Source organism: Orbicella franksi, chromosome 8, assembly GCF_964199315.1.
Source record: "Orbicella franksi chromosome 8, jaOrbFran1.1, whole genome shotgun sequence".
NCBI classification, from domain to species: domain Eukaryota; kingdom Metazoa; phylum Cnidaria; class Anthozoa; order Scleractinia; family Merulinidae; genus Orbicella; species Orbicella franksi.
This window is the reverse complement of record NC_138152.1, coordinates 14,449,306-14,458,482: the sequence shown is the minus strand read 5'-3', so window position 1 is coordinate 14,458,482 and position 9,177 is coordinate 14,449,306. Positions and strand designations below refer to the sequence as shown.

Here is a 9,177-nt window from a genome sequence, read left to right as displayed (position 1 = left end):
CATAGTACAGAGCGTCACCTTGATTGTTTCTTTGATTTGTTTTTGTTGTTGTTGTTGTTGTTGTTGATGTTGATGTTTTTGTTTTCATTTACTTTTTTTGTTTGTTTTTGTTTGGTTGTTTGTGTTTTTTTGTTTGTTTTTTGTTGTTGTTGTTGTTTTTTTAGGAATTTCAGGGGTCTATACTAACGGGAGTGGCATCATAGGACATTATCACTTATAAATAACATGCAGTGGATTTATAATCACATTTGGAGTGGATTTTAATTAAAATTAACTAACGGGTGTCGTCGTGTCCTTTGTATCGTCATGCAATAAAGGCTTAAGTACTGCGTAGTAGAACGGTTTTCAATTGAGTGGCGTAAAACTAAACCAATTACTTTCCGATTAGACTACTCACCCAAACTCCAACCGTAGCAAAAACAAAAACAAAACCAAAGTAGCTGCCTGATTACATCAAGTTCGGCCCTTTACCTACATGTTTTCACAGCACAACAGCTCAGTAAAGCTCGTTAAAACCGACATCAAAGGAAAATGCAAGTGTGCGAAATATTCGGTTGTCCGTCAGTGCGTTTAATTACTGAAACCAGGGCCACCCAGACAATAAAAACCAAACAGATGGCAAAAATGAAACAATAGATTCCAACACTTTGAAATCCAGCGGTACTAAACAATGAAATCTCAATTTGTTCGTTGTCCAGTGATGCTCTTGCGACTACGCTGTCGGTTAATGTCAAGCGCAATCCGTTAGTATACTGTCTGCGTGCCCTGGTAGGCGTTTGTTTTTCTACGAGATATCATTACTATATGATTTTAGGTTCTCAAGAAAATGAAACAAGCGAAATATCGGGCAAAATTGAATGGGCATAAAAGACACTTCTTGCAACCACCATAAATTCTTATATTTTGTTTAACATTGTATAACCCATTTTTAGTTGAGTGAGATATGTTAGATGTCTTTCCTTTCATATATATACTACGGCTTTTACCTGACGTCAAATATGACCGCAGAATGGTTAACGATCAAGCCAGCCTGTAATGTTAATCATTCCTAATTCAGCGAGTTGATTCAGAAAAGTGCGGCAACTTTATATAACCAAACTGAAACATTGTTTTCCAGTAGTTTCTTATGATCAACGTCCCCTCTGAATTATCACCAAATACATTATTTGACAAAAATACAAATATTTTGGTACTAAAACAGTACAACGACTGTCTACTCTGATAAATGTATGTCAATAAACCTGGCAACTTTGTCAAACTCAAAACCTGTATGTTCGAATCTAGTCAAATGCGCTCGAAAGTCTAATTTAAAAGACGTTGACCACCAGTTTACTGTCAGATTAGTCATACACCATACGTCGATGGGTTGCATAACTGTCACGAATTTTCCAACCCTCCTCGTGTTTAGATGTAAACACGGGATTAAAAAGTCCCCTATTGCTTTTATAAAATATTTCTTGTCACAACCGTGTCTACATATACTCTCATCTAAACACACCTATAGACTATCGAGAGCGTGCGCACAATCTTAAATATTTTCTAAACAGTCCTAAAGGCAACACGTTTTAGCTCACTTCCCATCATTGCTAGATCTACACATATAGGATTTATTATATGGCTGTGTCTCACAAGAACTGCGAGCTAAAGAATTCACGAATTTGATTTGCTGAAATCGATATTGACCGTGGACAGTCTACACCCTTGCGGTGAAAACGTTGCAAACTTAAATACAAAAATATTGACTATTTCCTTCTAAGAATATTAGTTCAATGGAATTGCCAAAAAGCCTGATTACAAAAAAGTAAAGAGGACAAGCAAAATTTAGCAAATTTAAGCTAAGCTCATCTCGGCCGTTCGCAGGCAAAATGTCAGCTAGTATAAACGAATTTACATTAAACGAATTAATGTTTTCTTGTTTGCCATGTAATAACCATCTTATTAATCCAGCTTAGTAGTTCTGTATGGGAGAATCTTGATCTCGATCGTGTGCACAGACATCGGTCTGTATTCACGACCTCGATCAAGATTTAGCTCTTATCAACCGAGCAGGAGGTCTGTATGGGAGAATCTTGATTAAGGTCGGGAGTACAGACCGAACGCAGTGAGGTCTGTATACACGACCGAGGCCAAAATTCTCACATACAGACCGACTAAGTTCGGTTAATAAGGTGTTTATTACATTGCAAACAAGAAAAAATTAATTCGTTTAATGTAACTGGTTTGTACAAGCTGACATTTTGCTTGCGAACGGCGATGAGCTGAACTTAATTCTGCCAAAGTTTGCTCGTCCTCTTTACTTTTTTTTCTCATTAGGCTTGGCACTTCCATAATATGAATATTTTCTGGAACTAATATTTTGGAAGAAAATAGTCAATATTTTTGTATTTAGTTTGCAACTTTTTCACGGCAAAATGTAATCGGTCGAGATGCCGGTCTAGATTGGAAAATCTAGACCGCGGTCAATATCGATTTCAGCCAATCAAATTCGTGAATTCGGTAGTTCCCAGTCCTTGTGAGACACAGCCATATAATAATCTCCAATACAGACTTCCTGCTCGGTTAATAAGAACAGTAATACGAGGAGTGCAAGGGCCTGCTTGCCAGTAATTTGATTATAACATAATGACACTTGGCACAGTTTTTTCCTGTTATCGTCAGCTTCTTGTGGTCGAGAACAATACTACGCACATTTCACTGAAATCTAACTCACGTTTAATACCACATAAAATTGAACAAATGCTTTATGAAAAAAAAATACATATATTAATGTGGCCTGTAAAAACTCTAAAATCTAATTAGGAAATATTCAGTTATACTATACCAAACTGAATATCGAGTATGCAATAATTGGACAAATTAAGTGGACACGATATTGGTGAGCGTGTTTTGTTGTTCTTTGAGGGACTTAATCAAAATTCTACTTCAAAGTAACATTTCTTCATACAACACAATTTTTCTTTGGCTATTACTAAATTGACAAAACATTTCGATCAGCCAGAGTATCTAACCAATGCACAAACATGCGCTTAATATTCATCACCATCATGTGCAAAAACGACATTTAACAGGGAGCAATGAACAGAACATCTGTTTGTCCAAGGTTTGTGTTACAACTGGCCCTAACTTGCTTCACTTTTCTGAGATTCTTAACAGTTACGTCCTGCAAATAAACCTAATTATATTTAGCAGTGTCTTGATCTATCTTAGCGTTTTGAGAGAAGCCATAAGGAATCATAATTCAAGTATTATCAGTTCAAAAAAAGACTTAAAAAGATCACAATACTTGTTTGAAAAAAAACAAAAAACAAAAAAACAAAAAAAAAAACAGGCTTTTCCTATTTCGATCTCCTTCAGCTAGGATTGTTGGATTTTAACAGCATGGAACGCTTGACTAGCGCGCCAAGATATTGAAGTGTTTTTACGAGAGAAGTTTACCACAGTCACTGCTAACCGAGGTTTCGTAACTTAACAACAGGTATTGGAGAAGCTGTTTACACGGGACTAATGAACTAAACTAGGAAGCTGCATACAACTGACGGTTTGAGAGTTTTTCGGAAAGCAAGTGTTGCAACGGCCGCACAGAAACTATAAGGAAACTCTCTTCGTAATTATTTATTTACCGGTTGAAATCAATACAGGTTCACCTAACGTCATTGATGCACGCGCTCAAGGTATCAGCCGAGGAGTTCACAATGGCGTCGCTTTTGCCAAATTCAAGGCCCACAAGTTCTCGTACCTAAACATCACAAGTCTTGGTACTGACTATGTTCTCAATGGAAAAGAATGTGGCGTTGCATCTGTTAATATACCGTCATGTTTCTCCTTTAACCTGGCTGCATTTTATGACATCAACGAAAGAATGTTATGTGAACTACTCCCATCGGACAAGTACAACAACTCGGACAAGTTTATCAGCAGCCAATCTTTCTATCACTTCAGTTTTGGGGTAAGTAGTTCACTATGACACTCTTTGAAATACATTCTGATAATAGTTGTTTTTTTTTTTTTGTTTTGTTTTGTTTTTGTTTTGTTTTGTTTTTCTCTGTAATCTAATATCGTCAAGTTCTTGGGAGAGATTGGATCAAACTTTTGAAATTCTTTAGCAGTGATGTATAATGTCAATACAAATATCCTAAATAGAACAGAATCACCGAATAAATGACTTGAAAGGCCTAATTTTGTTCAACTGACATTTACAAGAAAACACAAGCGCGAATACAAGACTGATTAGGTTTGACCTTTTAAGCTCGTAAAACAAAGCTAACAGCCACGTTGACTCAGTGTATGACGTTTTATGAAACAAAACACATCCACACAAGACGATCTGTTTACTTAATTTTCTTCTTTTTTTTTCCAGCGAAAACTGCGCCCTCATTTTTTCTACAGAAATATTAGGGTAGAAAAAATATATAAAGGATATGACAAGGGGGCCCAAAGGAAATAAATTTTAATTCCGAGTAGTAAAATCAATATTTTACGAACGAGCGCAGCCTGTTAAAAGGGATTAAAAATAAATATAATAGAATACTTGACTTGAGAGGTGTAATATTATCGTTCAACCTACAATTAGGGATAAAAACAACGACAAACTAAAGACTCCAATCAAACTTAGTAGGTTAGACCTTGAAGCTAGTTAAAGAAAGCCACAGCTAACAAGCATTCGTTAACTTCCTGTCTCATTTATTTTTCATGAAGCATAAAATATCCACACAGGAAGATCTTGTCATTTCAATTTTTTCGCAAAAAACTACCCACTCATTTTCTTTACAAAAGTTGCCTGATATATGAGTGCCGCGAAGATACGAAAATCTATTTTTTTTTTTTTTTCTCTCTCTCTCTCCTTTTTTTTTTATTCAGCAGCAAAAGCAATATCTTACGAATGAGAGCAGCGGTAAAAATTAAATATAACGGAATACTTGGTTATTTTTCATTTCCTTGAACTTTTCCAAGAACTTGTGAGGAAGAAAAGTAGAAACCCTCAAATGAAACAGAAATTTCCATCGGTAAAGTTTCCAACGGGAAAACAGGATCCTTCTCTTAAGAAGACCATTTTTGTTCCGCCGACAGTTACGAGTAAAAACAAGTTAAAACTCGAGACTCCAGTCAAACAGAGTAATAAATCAGTTAGATCTTAAAGCTCGCACAACAAAACCTAACAAACAGTTGAATCCCTCTCTAATTCATTTTACATGAAGCAAAAACAGAAGGTCGGAGGGAGCAGATTTACGGATGTTAATTTGGCTGATTTCAGAAAAAAAAAAAACCTATGGCTCTCTTGGAGTCATGAGATTCATAAGATGATCTTGATATTGTTAGTCATTTTTATATAAGGTCATTTGCCCACATGCTGATATTAAACCGATGTTTGTGTATTCTATAGAAAAAGCAACCCATAGTTACAACACTTTTTGCACTCCAAAAAGATGTTAATGCAAAACTTGTTTAACCCGGCTTTCGCCACTGTCACTGATAATTCGTTTTCGTTTGAACTTTTATTGGTCAGTCTCACTGCTTTCCTTTGTCGAATTCGCGAAAACATTTGATGATCCTGCTTGGCACTGGCAGAAAAAAGGGAACGTTTCTGTACTTGTACTCGGTTGAACTCTCGATATCGTCGCAATTTAATCTAGTCTCATTTTTGGAGAACACGGAATCATCACGCGACCAGAAAGTTCCTGTCCTCTAGATCCTGATAAAACGGCCGAAATGGGTTGTCGTCGGTTTTCTCGGAAATAGCCGAATAGTTACTAAACGAATTTATACATATACATTTTTGTCCAGTTATTAGCATAATTTCATTGGGTGGAATAGTATTGTCCTCAAGATCCTGTAAGAAATGTTTTTTAGTGTACAATTAGTTAAACAATTTCTTTTCTAAATGAAGTTGGGATATGTTTTTGCCTAAATGTTTTCCACCATCGGTCAAAGTGAATTCACTCCGAGCGGGAAAGCTTTCAGTCAATGTCGTTTTTTTTTTCTTCCTGCCTTTGGAACTACTTTGTTATTAGCGAAATAAAACGCAGATGGTGTTTATTTGGCCTGCCTTAGCTTTGAGCTTAGCTTGCCTTCAGTTACTAAATTTCAGTTTATTTCTTAGCTTTAGCTTAGCTTTGCTTAGCTTACCTTCAGTTACTAAATATCACTTTATTTCTTAGTCTCTATGTATGAATGGACCATGCCAAACGGTGGATCTTGCGTGGCAATGTATGAGAAAAACAGCTATGTGTGTCTTTGTGTGAAAGGATACACAGGAAGTACGTGTCAGACAGGTAAGACGACAATAACACTTGAACTCATGAATGATCTCGCCAATATAATTTTAAAGTCCAAAATGTTGCTTGGCTACACCAGAACTTAGTTTCTTTCTTTCTTTTAACCCTTTAGAGTTTACATTTTGAGCCTCTCAAGCTATCTGGGTTTAAATAACTATACCCTAGGTTTAAAAGGGGAAAAAAGTTCCATACATGGTAACATCAACAGCAATAGCGATTATATAGGCCTTGAGGAAAAAAAAAATTGCTATTTACTTGAAGACGGCGGGTGGCAATAAGTTTCCCAGTGAGCAAGCAATCGTCTGTGGAACAAACATTTCAAGGAGCAGATGCGTTGCTAGTCCCTGACTGAATTATGATAATGGCGGACATCTGAAATCTTTTCTCAATAGCAAACATAAACTCGAAAAGTTTTCAAGTACTTTCAAGCAAAGCGGTAGTGATCTGTTTTGCCTCCATTGTGTTCAGTAAGAGTGGCTGTCCTGTGTCCAAATTCTTGTGGTTATTTTAGGCGGACAGTACGTAGGCGGATAGTCGACAGTACAGCTCAGTCACCTTGAAATTGAGGGAAACCTGAAAATAGAGAGATAGTAATAAACCATAAAGGAACAAAGATGGTTATGGACGCCAAAGAATAATACAGATAAATAAATAATAATAAACCGTAAAGGAACAAGGATGGTTAAGATTAACACGCAATACAAACGACGATCTGGAATAGTTTAGGCTGAATTTTTCCAGATGCTCAAACTGTGGCGTAGTTCCAATTTAAATTTTAAACATTACTGTAGATTGAAAGTACTATCGCGGCGGGGTACAAATAGAGTTGTGTTGTTAATTTTGCTCGGGCTCCGTCAAATAAAACATCGTCTGTTGTAATTTTCTCCTATCAATCTTCTCTTCTAAAACAGATATCGATGACTGTGCAAGTCATCCCTGTAAGAACAACCGAACCTGCACAGACCGAGTGAACGAATTCAAATGCAGCTGCACACCAAGCTTTAATGGGAAACGATGTGAAACAGGTAACCGTCGCATAAATCATCACCAATGTTTCAAAATGCGTGCTTAAATATATAATAGGGTCACAAAGCTGATAATCGATCGACAACCAATAAAACTGCGTATTCGCTAATTTGTAGCCACAGGAAAGTGGCACACAACGAGCTGATTTGTCACAGTGCGTCTAACCAGCAGATAATATAAAACAATAATTATTTAACTAGTTACCTGGAGACTTTAATCTCTTTCCTTTCCCAGCGGAAATTTCGTTCTTCCGAGCATATTTGTATATCGAAGGAATGATAGGAAGGAATTTACCCTGCCGACAAGAATATCCCTCCACCAAGATGCTTTTTCTAAAAAACAGTTATTTTAAGGAGCGGATCCCTGGCATGCCCCAGAGTGGATTATGATAAAGATGCACATCTCAGAGACGTTTCCACTCCTCTGCATAGCAAACATAAATCTGAACGTTTTGAAATACTTTCCGACACGTACCAGTACTAGTGATCTCCTTTCCATACTTACTACATTGCTATACGAGCGGCTGATCTGACTCCCTTTTATTTTGTCTATTTCAAGCTGTATACCCGGGGCGATATACTACTTGGGGCCAATAGTAAAAAAGTAAACTTCCATATCGGCATCAAGTCTAAATTGAGGACACCGTAGCTTTGCTAAAACGACAATTTGAAATTACTCATATTATTTTTTTAAAAAATACTTTTCCTTAGATTTCCTTGCTTTTCCGCGATGTCAGAAAATCGCCTTTTGCTGTCGACGTATATGCTTTTGGATAGTAGCCATTACCTCACTGTACACAAGTTTTATAAGTCCTTGTTTTTAAACCTTTTTATTACAGGTTTGTCTTACAAATCGGCAATAATAGGTGGAAATGTATCTTACCAAAGTCGCCTTTATCAGTTCCTGACGCCTGCTGTTGGATTGAACCCTCAGTGGGTGCTGTGTTACCGCGCCTCCACTCACGGCTGGGCTGCCAGTGCCTTTCACAGTAGGTGTGATGGCAAAAATCATACGGTTACCATCATCAAAAGTGAACAATATGTGTTTGGAGGATACACTGACATTCCCTGGTGCATGATGAATTTGCCGTTTGGAATAATTCATCGTTTTCCACCCGGGTTCTGGATATCAGCCCTATGGGGGTCCTGTGAGGTTAATTTTCCACCAAATTTTGGGAACTTTTTAACAACTCCCTCACAGAGTAAGAAATAATTTCAAACAAAACAAAGTCTTCCACGTGACGCCAAATGCTTAGGCTTTTATCGGAAGAGATATTTGCTCGCGAGAATATTTTTCTCGCCCGCACATAATAGAATAAAACATCGAGAAATCTGTCGCAATTGACTTTGATTCGTCTATATCAATGGAAAGTAACGACCATTAACAGTAATTATAATCAGGACACAGTAGGCTTACAGAATAGATCAATGCTTGAGCTTGTGTGACTCATACTAAGTATCGCTTAGTGTAAAACGCAGACTGCAGACTGAAAACTTTAGCTAAAATTCTAAACAAATATACATTTATTACCGCGGAGCGAAACAAGCGCTCTTGCCTTCGTTCGAGATACACATCGCAACAGGGAAACATTTTCAAGACAAAAAGTGTCCACTGAAAACTGATTTCCCCTTCGGTTCTTCTCCATTATGATTAGTAAGGTGACATGCCAAACAATTTCTTTTCTTTATTTACAATATAGTCTATATTCGGAATATAGTTAAATTTCATTGCTCCAGGCAGTTTGGTCGATGAAGAACATAAAGTTACAAATACAAGGAATATTAAATGTGGAAATAGCATCAACTCGGAAACAAAATCGGAGTTCCAGATGGGATTTTAACCCACTACCCTCTGTGATTTAGCCGGATGCTCTAACTAC

General features: G+C 37.0%; 1 pseudogene; it reads left to right on the top strand.

Annotated features, from left to right (window-relative positions):
- Window positions 1-3,010: 3,010 nt before the first annotated feature.
- Window positions 3,011-9,138, top strand: LOC145494180 (uncharacterized; annotated as a pseudogene).
- The last annotated feature ends 39 nt before the right edge of the window (window positions 9,139-9,177 follow it).